This window comes from Epinephelus fuscoguttatus, linkage group LG19, assembly GCF_011397635.1.
Source record: "Epinephelus fuscoguttatus linkage group LG19, E.fuscoguttatus.final_Chr_v1".
In the NCBI taxonomy this organism is placed as follows: Eukaryota; Metazoa; Chordata; class Actinopteri; order Perciformes; family Serranidae; genus Epinephelus; species Epinephelus fuscoguttatus.
This window is the reverse complement of record NC_064770.1, coordinates 7,325,551-7,338,891: the sequence shown is the minus strand read 5'-3', so window position 1 is coordinate 7,338,891 and position 13,341 is coordinate 7,325,551. Positions and strand designations below refer to the sequence as shown.

The following is a 13,341-nucleotide window of genomic DNA, read 5'->3' as shown; positions in this document are numbered from 1 at the left end:
TCGACTATATCCTCTTATACTTTATACTTTACATAAACTATGTCTTACAGTAGATGCGCTAATGATTTGTCATTGTAGCTAACAGTTCAAACGATATCTCTCTACTTACCTTGATAACTGTGGACAAATTCCTCGTAGAAAAATTTGTAACCCTTGTTAAACTTGTTGCCTTTTGTGCTTGAATGTGCCTCCACGCTTTTTATGACATCTGAAAAAGAAAACTTAGGTAGAACTTCTAAGTTTGTCGAGTAGACTCTGCCGGTATTCATCTTCATTTACTAGTGACTGGAAGTCACGTTACCCGCCGTCTATTTCCGATTAGTGTGTAGGTCTATTACACATAAAAAAAAAAAAAACCTGAGACAGAGCATATGTATATTGTACAGAGTCAAGCCTGGCTCACAACGGGTTCAAAAGCTAATGAGAAAAGGTGAGTTTTTAACGATGATTTAAATCTTCCCAGAGATTCTGCATGTCTAACATGCAATGGCAAGCTATTCCAGAGCTTGGGAGCAGCCACTGAAAATGCTCGGTCGCCTTTAGTTTTAAGCCTTGATCTGGGCACTTCAAGCAGCAGATCACCTGAAGACCTAAGGGCTCTGACTGGATTGTGAGTTTTTAACAGCTCCGCCAGATACTGAGGGGCCAATCCATGTAAGATTTTAAAAACAAACAACAGAATTTTGAAATGTATTCTAAAATGAACAGAAAGCCAGTGTAAGGACATCAGAACAGGTGTAATATGGTCCCACTTCTTGGTGCCAGTCAGGAGGTGAGCCGCTGCATTTTGGACTAGCTGCAGGCGACGAAGGGAGCACTGATCTAAACCAACATAAAGAGAATTACAGTAATCAAGTCTTGATGATATGAAAGCATGAATGACCCTCTCCAAATCCTTGGAAGATTTAAGATTTAGATCAGTGTCCAGAGTCACACCAAGGCTTCTGATCGACCCGCTGATATTTGTGGTGAGGGTGTTCAAATTATGAAAAGAGTGAGTAGAACATTCTGCATATCCAAAGACAATAACCTCAGTTTTCGTATCATTCAAATTAAAGTGGCTTTTGCTCATCCAAAGCTTTATGTCAGTCAGACAGGCTAATAAGGGATTCAGCGAGTGCTCACAGTTCATTCTTAGAGGGAGATAGATCTGTACATCGTCTTCATAACAATGAAATGATATATTATGCTTACGAAAAATGGACCCAAGAAGAAGCATATACAAAGTAAACAACAACGGTCCCAAAATAGACCCCTGAGGCACCCCACAAGTTAGAGGAGCCATGCTAGAGGAGAATTTACCCAACATTACAGAGAAAGTCCTGTCAGTCAAATAGGACTGAAGCAGCATGAGGGCCAACCCCCTGATCCCCACATACTGATGTAGACGCGACAACAGGGTCCTGTGATCAACAGTATCAAGTGCTGCAGTCAGATCTAAGGTCACCAAGACAGCAGCATATCCTGAATCTACAGTTAAAATGATATCATTAAAAACCCTTAGAAGGGCTGTTTCAGTGCCATGGCGGGGCCTGAAGCCAGACTGAAACTTCTCAAAAATGTCATTTTTCTCAAGATAAGCTAGTAGCTGATTAGCCATTACCTTCTCCAGCACTTTTGATAGAAATGACAATTTAGAAATAGGCCGAAAATTGGAGAGGACAGAGGGGTCAAGATTGGGTTTTTTGAGAAGCGGCTGCACTATAGCTCGCTTCAGCGGAGCTGGAAAACACCCTGAAACAAAACAAGCATGGACCAATATTAAGACAAAAGAACCAGTGGAGTTAAAAACCTTCTTGAAAAGGCTGGAGGGGATGCTGTCTGCTGGACAATTTGTGGGTCGGAGGGGGCTGGGGGGAGGTCAAGAGCAGCAACCGGTGAAGTTGACCGCAAAGTAGAAATTTTTTCCACAAAAAAGTTTAAGAAGTCATTGCAACGAGTAGGTGTGGGTATAATTGGGTCAGTATTGCCAGGGTTAACAAGAGAATCTAGAACATTAAATAAAACCTTGGGCCTATTGATGTTATTGGAGACAAGTAGTTGGCTTTAGCAGCTTTCACCGCATTCTGATACTCTAGTAAGCAGTCTTGCAAAATATCAAATGACACCTGTAGCTTGTCTATCTTCCATTTTCTCTCAGCACGCCTACAGGAGCGCCTGAGAGCACAGATAGAGTCATTGATCCATGGTTCAGAGGGAGCCTTGGAGCATTTGCTCTGAAAGGGAGCAATAGCATCCAAAATGCTAGTGCACTTAGATTCAAAGAAAGCTACAAGATCCTCAGGACTAAAAACACAAAACTCATTAATCGTTGTATTCACAGATGCATCAAAGACTGTGCAAAATTGAAGTGAGGTATCTGAATTAACAACACGGAACTGACGTGTAGGAGGACGAGCACTAACACCAGAGCAGGGGACACTAGCAGAGAAAAGAACAGGCAGATGATCAGAAATACAGGCACTGTCACAAATCTCATTTATACTAACGGGCAGGCCATGGGATAACACCAGATCGAGTGTGTGCCCCTTTTCATGTGTTGAATCATTTGTCATAGGTCACCAAAATACTAGATAGGAAGTTTTCAAAGTCCTGCAGAAAGTGTGTACTATATTTAGGTGGACGATAAACCACTGCAAATAACATGGGAGGAGAAGAGTTCAATTCAGTCAGCTGCAACTCAAAACTGGAGTAGGTGGCAGATGGAATTTGTCTACAGTAGAAGCTGGACTTGTACACACACGCTGCTCCATACCCCCCCCCCCCTTGCCTGTAATCCGAGGGGAACTGAAAACATTACAGTCAGGAGGAAGAAACTCGGAGAGGGACACGGACACCCCAGCTTTCTGTAATAAACATCATATCTAGCTGACGGGAGGAGAAAAATTCCTTTAACACAAAGGTCTTGTTTGCCAGTGACCTAGCATTGATTAAGGCCATGTTCAAAGTGACATGATGTGAATTCACAGGAGGCTGAGTACTGATCTTTACAAGGTTATTCAAAACAGAACCATTTGGTCTAAAATTACTTCGAAACAGGGGAGCCCTTGGCTTGTTTATGACTGTAATATTTGCATTTGTATATTTACCAACTGAAGTGACATGTAAAGAATTGCTCAAAACATTAAAATTGGTAGAACAACTAATCGACTGAGTTTGTTGGTCATTAATATTTTCCTCTGTAGAGACAGCCTTCTTGAATGATGCAGAATGGTTAAACTTATTAAGTGTAACAGAGGTCAAGGTGTTGCAGACCTGAGAGTAATTAACCACATCCAAGTCTACAATAGCAGAGGTGATGACCTGGGGTGATGGAGGAGCTGCCAATAGGACAGTAGGGGGCGCTAGCGATAGAAACCGTTTGCTCTGATGAAATCAAAGAGGAGGAGGGGGAAGTCAGTGATTGTGTGACGTCAAATGTAAACAGTCAGTTCCATGTGGCGAAACGCACAGCGTGTTGAATGTTGACAGTCAGCATTTGATGGCCCAGTTTATTTGGGTGGATTCTGTCGTGGCTGAGCAGAGGCCTTCGATTCCAGAAAAGATTAAAATTGTTAATAAAAGTCACATCATGGGCCCTGCAGGCGGACAGAAGCCAGTAATGAAGGGAGAGGACTCTACTGAAAAGGACGTCGCTGCGAGAGAGCGGTGCAGTGGGGCCGGAGATGAAGACGGATTTGCCAGATTGTTTTAAAAAGTTTAGAAGGTGGATAAAATCGACCTTGGTCACTTCAGACTGTTGGCGAGCAGTGTCATTAATGCCCACATGGATGTTGAGCCGTTTTATGGAGGTCGGGAGTGATGGCAGAATATTCTGGAGTTTTTTTAGGATGCCGGGGACAGTGGCACCCGGAAAACAGAGAGTGGTAGCATTAAAAAACCGAACACTCCTAATTATTGAATCACCAATTATCAGTGTGGTGGGAGGAAAGAGTGGACAGGGAGATGAAGGCTTTGTGCTACCAGAAGGAGACGGCGCCCTCTCAGCAGTCGCAGAGCGGGGCGAATTCACCCGTTGAGGATAAGCAGGCTGGACAGGCGGGTGCTGTGGTGATGTGGAGCGGTCCGACACCGGGGGCTGTACGCCACTGGACCGCAGGCCGCTGGAGCATCTGTTCACTGCCTCAATCAGCAACCTGCGGCGGTGGGAGGAGGACTTCCCCGGCTGTTTGTTTTGCCGTCCCACGGTGGATCCAGCGGACCGGGTAGCCACGCGGTCAGCATCCACAACAGGTGTCGCAACGACAGCAACAGGCGGAGAGGAGGCAGGTGAGAGAGGCGCAACAGCGGCAGATGGAGCGGTGCCACCGGCCACACACAGGTGAGGGAGACGCAGCAGCAGCAGCAGCAGCAGGAGGAGCGGTGTTGCTGGCAGCCGGTGGAGGAGACGGAACGGCAGCATGACGGGCCGCGAGAGCCGGAACAGCAGGTGCATCGCCAGGATGCGCCAGAGCCTCCTCCATCAGGATGGCGAAGCGGTTGGAGAGAGCCACAGGTGGGACTTGCCTCCCATCCGGATCTCCCTTTCGACCACGGGACGCCACTGTTGTCCAGGGCAGCTCAGACAGCTTTGGAGTGGAGCTGTACACCGGGACCATGGGCCCATTTCCTGAGCCGACCTCTGGCCCAGCTGACGGCGGCGTTGTGATGTCTTGGTCCGCGGCAGCAGCAGTGTTGAAAATGCCCGGTGTTCCTACATCCAGCAGTCCTTCGGAGGGGAGCCCACCAGTCTCAGCTGCTGCACCCACTGGACGATCCGACGCAGCATCAGCACACAGCGAGGGCAGCCAGGGAAGGGTGGTTGCAAAAGCCGAGGCCATCACTGACACCGAGGAGGTGGGTCAGCGGGCCGCCGTCACAGCAAGACCGGATGACCGGAGAAAGGAGATCTGTTTTGACTGGGCAGCAGCCACGGCTATGTATTCCTCGATCATCCTGTTCTTTTTCCGAAACTCTTTCAGCCTCTGGATGTCCTCCCATATCTGTGAGTACTGACTTGTGCAATCTATGCACACAAACATTAAGACTGAGTTCTGTATATAAATAGCCTAAGTCATAAAACTGCACGAAACAGGTTTTAAAAGGCCCGGGCCTATGTGCTCGTGCTTCCGTGTTAGCACTACAATCTTCGTCCGATGGCTAAGATCCTTCATCCAGTTACAGGGTATGGATCAAAAAGCAATGATTCAAACGTGTACCGACGGGATATGGGTAATACGTGGACGAAATTAGTTAAAAGTTTAAAAATCACAGCGCCTCCGATACGAGCTTCCTGTCCTGGATGTCGCAGGTTGTCTAAACCACACTGCATCACTTCTTCTTCTTCTTTGATGTTTAATGGCGGTTGGCAAACCAGCTTAAGGTGCATTACCGCCACCTACTGGACTGGAGTGTGGAACAGGAGATTAGAGCAGGAAAAAAAAAAAAAACGAAATTCTTCTAACTAATTCAGTGTCATTCAGAAATTTGATAATGGCATTGTATATTTTCCCAGCTGCCTTCCCTAATAGACCTTGCATTGAGAAATGTTTATGCTTTGACCTTGTTAAATGCTGAAATAAGTCCTTTCTCATGCAAGTATATTTTGTACACTTGAGGAGTACATGTTCAACTTTCTCTAATAAGTTACAGTGTGAGCATTTCCCTGTTGGGTGTTCGCTTATTCTGTGGAGTGTGTGATTGAGCCCTGTATGACCTATTCTCATACGAGTGATGATGTTTTCCTCTCTACGTCTCATTCTGACTGTCCTCCTGTCACTGACCTGTTTTTGTATGTTGTGTAAATGCCTTCCAGTATCTGCATTATCCCAGTGTTCTTGCCATACTGACTGTGCATATATATTGATGACTGTTTTGGCTTCTGTTTTACATAATGGAACATGGAAATCTGTTTGTTTTATTCTAAGAGCTTGTTTGGCAAGAATGTCTACCTGTTCATTACCCTCGACCCCAACATGTGCAGGAACCCTTATGAAGTGTGTTGTAATGTTCTGTGTTTCCATTCTGTACATGATATGAAATATTTCATTAATGATGTCTCTTCTGACTGACCTTCTAGACCCTATGCTTGTCAGTGCTGAGATGCTGTCAGATGCTATAACTGTGTTTGGTGTTTTGTTGTCCAAAATCCATTGCAGGGCTATTAATATTCCAATGAGTTCTGTGGTGTAGACTGATACATGATCTGATAACCGTTTCTTTATATATGTTTTATGGTCTGGAATAAATACTGCTGCACCTGTACTTCCTGTAGTGGGATCTTTGGAACCATCTGTGAAAATGAATACTGAGTTTGAATAGCGCTGATCTAAATATTGTTGGACTATGCTCCACACTGGACGTTTTATTAATTTATTCTTTAATTCCTTTTGTATAGCCAATTCTACACTCGGTAAAGGGAATAACCAAGGAGGAATGGAAGAGACTGGGACAGAAGGACTGTACTCTAAGTGACTCAATCCTGCGGTTCTAGCCTTTGCATCACCAACTCATCCAAAACTTACAAAGTTTGATTTGCTGTGTTCCCAGCACTCTATCAAAACATTTTTGGTTGGGTGGGAATCAAGCTGTCCCTGAAGGTTAGCCCAGTATGTCAGCATTAACTTTATTCGTCTTATTCTTAGAGGCATTTCTCCCATTTCCACCTGCATAGCTGAGACTGGCGATGTTTTAAAAGCTCCACTACATACTCTAAGGGCTTGAGCCTGTAAGATATCAAGCTTCCTTAAATTTGTCTCTGCTGCTGACATTTAAGCTATACAGCCATGATCCAGAACAGATCTCATGAGCGCCCAGTATATGTTTTGTAAGGCTGCCCTGCTTGCTCCCCATTCTTGTCCTGCCAGACAATGAAGCATATTAATCACCTTTTTATATTTATTTTGTATTTTTTCTAGATGAACACTCCATGTAAGTCTTTCATCAAACCACAATCCAAGAAATCGAACTACTTTTACTTGCTCTAAAGGTTGTCCATAGAGTTTTAAAGAGACAGGTACTCTTCGACGCTTTGAGAAGCAAACTACTTGTGTCTTTGACACTGAAAGTTTGAATCCCCACTCATTTGCCCATTTTTCCACTTTTCCACTCAACTTGATCAAAGATGTCATTGATCATAATATTGAATAAGAGCGGGCTACAGGCGCTGCCTTGAGGGGTTCCGTTTTCAACTGTGTATACACTAGAATACTCTGTACCTACCCTTACCTGAATTGATCTACCAAACAAGAAATTCATAATCCAATTATAGCTTTTGCCACCAATTCCCAAAGATTTTAGTTTGATAAGAAGTCCTTCCTTCCAGAGCATATCGTATGCTTTTTCAACATCGAAAAAGACTGCTACCACTACCTCATTGTTTGTTTGTGCCTTCCTGATATCTGATTCTAGGCATAAAATTGAGTCCATTGTACCCCTACCTCTGCAAAACCCTCTGAAATGGAGATAAAATAGAATTTTGTTCTAAATAATATGTCAGTCTGTCTATCATCATTCTTTCCATTATTTTACATAAGTGTGAAGTTAATGCAATGGGTCTGTAACTTGATGGGTCTGATGGGTCCTTACCTGGCTTTAAAATTGGTACTATTATTGCCTGTTTCCAATCTAAAGGAAGTTGGCCATTTTCCCAAACTTTGTTAAATAATTTCAAGACTATATTTAGTGTGCTGTCATCCATGTGCAGTAACATTGAATAACAGACTCCATCTTTCCCAGGTGTGGTTTTCCGTGCACTACTTATTGCTTTCCTGAGTTCAAATAGGTTGAAAGGTAAATCTAACGCTTCATCTGTTATCATCCTTTTCTGTAAGATTCCCGGGTTCTCTAATAAGATTTTATTCCTAACCTGTCTGGCCTCCAATGAAAGATTGTCTGAGCTGTGGACTTTCCTCAGTGTTTTCACAAGAAGTTCAGCTTTTTCTGAATTGGACACAGCCACTATTTCCCCATTGCTCAATACTGGAAGTTCACTGTATCCTCCTACACCCCCCATTTTCCTAATCATGCCCCAAACCTCTGTCAATTGCACTTGGTTCCCAATGGTGCTGCAGTACTGCCTCCAAAATGTGCGTTTTTGTGTTTTTATTACCTTCCTTACCATCGCCTGGGCCCTTTTATATTGTACCAAACTTTCTTGTGTGTGAAGTTTTTTAAGCTTTCTAAATGCCTTGTTTCTGGCTTTTATGACTTTGCTGCAATCGTCACTCCACCAAGGTACACTCTTATTTCTTGTAGATCCCGTGCTTTTGGGAATTGTCTCCTCTGCAGCCTGAATTATTTCATTTACTATCTTGCTATTCAATATGTTAACATCTGTTTCATTCTCTTCACAAAGTTTCCTTAATCTTTCAGAACTGATTCTTTTGAATGCATCCCAATCAGCATTTCCTAATTTCCATTTTGGGATCTTCTTTCTTCTACTATATTTAATCAATGAGCCAACTTTGGTCATTACAGGATAATGGTCACTTCCTATTGTAGTTTGTTTGATAACCCTCCATGTACTTATTCCGGCAATTGCACTGGATACAAATGTCAAGTCAAGTGCTGTTTCAATATTTTGTGTGCAATTATACCTGGTTCCTTCCCCATTATTAAGACACACTAGACCATGATCATTTATAAATTCTTCTATAACTAATCCATTACCATCATTTTTATTACTGCCCCATAATGGATTATGAGAATTAAAATCCCCACATAATATGACATTATCCTGCACTGATCCACTTATATCTTTTAGTATATCTACGTTCAAATTACCACATGGGTTGTAATAATTTATAATATCTACCATACCTCTTTCAGTCCACACCTTTGTATTAATTGATTCATTACTTGTACCTATACTTATAACCTTATAGTTCATTCCATTCTGCAAAAAAGTCACAACACCTCCACCTTTACCAGCAGTCCTGTCTCTTCTAACTGCAGTGTATCCTTTAATAATAAAATCTAGCTGTGGTTTTAACCATGTCTCTTGCACACATATTACATTTGTTTTTTCTTCTAGACTGTCAATATACTTTTTAAACTCCTGACCATTTGCAATTAAGCTTCTTGCATTCCATTGAAGAAGTAGCAGCATTAGGGGGATCCAGCCCATGACTGGGAGGATTGGGTGTCTACATTAAGAATATCTCTAACAGTTTCCCATTGGAGATCCCTCACATCCAGATATTTCTCAGCTGATCTTAAAATTATTTTGATCCTTTCATTCTGCTTTTTGTCTGTAGTGAACGGTTAACAAGCGTTTTTGGTGTTTAAGCTGTTCTGTTTGATCTCTTGGGTGTCCCCTGAAACCTGTTTTACTGCCTCAGCATAGCTGATTCCCTGTGTGATTTTAATCCGCTGCACCTCCGCTGCTCTCTTACTGACCTCGCATCCGCGGTAAGCTGAGCTGTGCTCCTCTCCACAGTTGCAGCATTTAAGCTTTGCTCCTTCGGCACATTTACCGTACTCATGTTCACCACCACATCTACCACATCTTTGCTTTCCCTTGCACACAGCCGCCACATGTCCAAATCTCTGACATTTGAAGCACCTCAGTGGAGGGGGGACGTATGGTCTTACATCATAACTCATAAATCCAATAAAGATTTTTTCGGGCATTCTTTCTTCATCAAACGTGATGAGCACCGAGAGACTGTCGCATTTCATTCCATTTCTGTTAGCTTTCAAGCGTTTGACCTCACTTACGTTTGCGTTTTCCACATTTTCTTTAATACCATCCTCTGATACATTTACTGGGATTCCAGAGATTACACCCCTGACCAACTTCTTATCGCCAGCAAGGGAACACTGAACTTTCTTGCCCTGAATTTTGTTCATCCGGATGGCTTTTCCTTGCTGTCCACCATCCTTGCACACAATCAATAACGAACCATTTCTCAATATTTTCGCACTCCTTACCTCGCCAATTTCCTTTGCGATAACTTTAGTGAGCTGTATTGGATTCCAATCACTGAAAGAAGCGCCCTCCTGTACAAGTTTAACGATTACCTTGTAATCCTCCCTTCTTCTCTCCCCTAGAGCTCTTCTCCTGTCATTATCACTGTCATCCGATCTATCAGTTTGATTCTTTTTACGTTTATTTTTCCGGACTAGACTCCACTCTCCAAAACTCCCGCCAGCTACTTCCATTCCTTCAGACTCACTTCCCGTTCCGTCACTTCTCTCTGCCATCTCCTGTCCAGTCACAGTCCAGTGTTGCCAACCGCCAACCAATCGTCTCCTCCTCCTCCCTCCTCAATCCCCCACCAACACACTGCATCACTGCCTCTCTGCGCCTATATCAACCCACCTGAGCCTGGAAGCTTCTCTGTGTCACCACCTTCAGTGACCAGGATGGTGAAACTCACACCTAGATTGTTTTTTTGGTGAGTAAAACAAGCTAGCAGATGAGCTGCTGTTCTTGTAGAGCAGAATAGGACCTGGCAGGCAGGTAGAAACCTCTCCTTACATTAATGCAACAAGAGCATGTAAGCAATATTTAATCTTTATTCATCATTTAAATCCAACTAAATTGACATTTCCCATAAAACCTGTGAGCTGTTTTGAAGTTAAAGGTCCCGTGTGTAGGATAGGGGGATGTACTGTCAGAAATGGAATATAACATAATAAGTATGTTTTCTTTAGTAAATAATCAGCATCAGCAGCGGCGTGGATCTGGAGCGACCGACGGCGTGTACCCCTGCCTACTGGATGCGTTTCTGGAGCATCGCACAGTGTAGTAACCAGTAGGTTGTAACCAACCCAATAATCCAAACTAGCCACCCCCCCATATCATATCATCATTATTGATAATGAATGTTAAGTATTATAAACACGACAATGTGATATACGGTACATTATGGTAGTGGTAGGAGTGCCTGTGGGGGAGAGGGCGGAAGTCAGCCAAGTAGGAGAGCGTCAGCGGATCAAAGCGAGTACAGCCTGTGAGTGCCGTAGCAATGTTTTTGCGGTGGTTTTTTTTGTAAATAACATCTTCATCTTAGTGTCATAAATAATTGTATTAGTGTTGTTTCTGACAGTTTTGGAGTAGTTCTGGAGCAGTTTTTGCCGTGTTTTCTCTATAGTTTGTCTTTGTTTGCTATCGTTCGTCTTTTTCGCCATATATATATATATATATATATATATATATATATATATATATATATACAGTACAGGCCAAAAGTTTGGACACACCTTCTCATTCAATGCGTTTTCTTTATTTTCATGACTATTTACATTGTAGATTCTCACTGAAGGCATCAAAACTATGAATGAACACATGTGGAGTTATGTACTTAACAAAAAAAGGTGAAATAACTGAAAACATGTTTTATATTCTAGTTTCTTCAAAATAGCCACCCTTTCCTCTGATTACTGCTTTGCACACTCTTGGCATTCTCTCCATGAGCTTCAAGAGGTAGTCACCTGAAATGGTTTTCCAACAGTCTTGAAGGAGTTCCCAGAGGTGTTTAGCACTTGTTGGCCCCTTTGCCTTCACTCTGCGGTCCAGCTCACCCCAAACCATCTGGGTTGGGTTCAGGTCCGGTGACTGTGGAGGCCAGGTCATCTGCCGCAGCACTCCATCACTCTCCTTCTTGGTCAAATAGCCCTTACACAGCCTGGAGGTGTGTTTGGGGTCATTGTCCTGTTGAAAAATAAATGATCATCCAACTAAACGCAAACCGGATGGGATGGCATGTCGCTGCAGGATGCTGTGGTAGCCGTGCTGGTTCAGTGTGCCTTCAATTTTGAATAAATCCCCAACAGTGTCACCAGCAAAACACCCCCACACCATCACACCTCCTCCTCCATGCTTCACAGTGGGAACCAGGCATGTGGAATCCATCCGTTCACCTTTTCTGCGTCTCACAAAGACACGGCGGTTGGAACCAAAGATCTCAAATTTGGACTCATCAGACCAAAGCACAGATTTCCACTGGTCTAATGTCCATTCCTTGTGTTTCTTGGCCCAAACAAATCTCTTCTGCTTCTTGCCTCTCCTTAGCAGTGGTTTCCTAGCAGCTATTTGACCATGAAGGCCTGATTCGCGCAGTCTCCTCTTAACAGTTGTTCTAGAGATGGGTCTGCTGCTAGAACTCTGTGTGGCATTCATCTGGTCTCTGATCTGAGCTGCTGTTAACTTGCGATTTCTGAGGCTGCTGACTCGGATGAACTTATCCTCAGAAGCAGAGGTGACTCTTGGTCTTCCTTTCCTGGGTCGGTCCTCATGTGTGCCAGTTTCGTTGTAGCGCTTGATGGTTTTTGCGACTCCACTTGGGGACACATTTAAAGTTTTTGCAATTTTCCGGACTGACTGACCTTCATTTCTTAAAGTAATGATGGCCACTCGTTTTTCTTTAGTTAGCTGATTGGTTAGTTATTGATTAGTTTTGATGCCTTCAGTGAGAATCTACAATGTAAATAGTCATGAAAATAAAGAAAACGCATTGAATGAGAAGGTGTGTCCAAACTTTTGGCCTGTACTGTATATATATATATATATATATATATATATATGTATATGTATATATGTATGTATTCAAAAAACTTCCAGTGCACACTAGAGCATGGGATTGACAGAAGGTTTATTAAGTTAGAACAACGCGTTTCACATGTATATATATATATATATATATATATATATATATATATATATATATATATATATATATATATATATATATATATATATATATGTACACACACATTTTCTCATGCGGGGCATGTCCTCAGACCTGCTTCACAGGCCCCCCCAATATTCAACTCAAAGTTACACCGTTGGTTCATTAAGAAGAAGAAAGAGAGAAAACGTTACTTCATGATTTTAAAAGAAATTAGCCAGGTACCCTACGAGGCTAAATTAATATATTTACATTTTCTCCTCCCAGCACACACACAGTTGCGTGTAAACGCCCCATATTGCATATTCATTGCAGCAAACGTACTAACTGGATGCAGACGTGCTATTTTGCACCTTTGAAAGACGCAACCTTTAGTGCGCACTGTTAGTAAATCAGTTTGTACATTTTTTTTGCGTGTGCAGTGAGTTTGCACACGTTTTTATACACGCAAACCTTTAGTAGATCTGGCCCTACATTACCAGGTCTGTTTGTTTTGAAAAGGGGGAGAAAATGTTAACTTCTGTGTGCAGTTTGTAGAGATTTTCTTAAAACTGTGACACAACTGTGTTTTTATTTACTAATACATGTTCAGCATTTCAGATTCTTGCTGCTCAGATAGTCAGGAAACAAAACATATTTCAGTATAATCTAAGAGGAGAATACAGTATATTCATGAGAACAGTGATGTAAGAAATGATACATTAGCTAAGCCTTGACCCTCTTAATT

At 42.6% G+C, this 13,341-nt stretch overlaps 1 protein-coding gene across 4 annotated transcripts in view; it reads left to right on the top strand.

The window, feature by feature from the left end:
* The window catches only part of LOC125879397 (scavenger receptor cysteine-rich type 1 protein M130-like), an 83,382-nt gene that overhangs the window by 46,054 nt on the left and 23,987 nt on the right, over window positions 1-13,341 (top strand). The window lies entirely within an intron of this gene.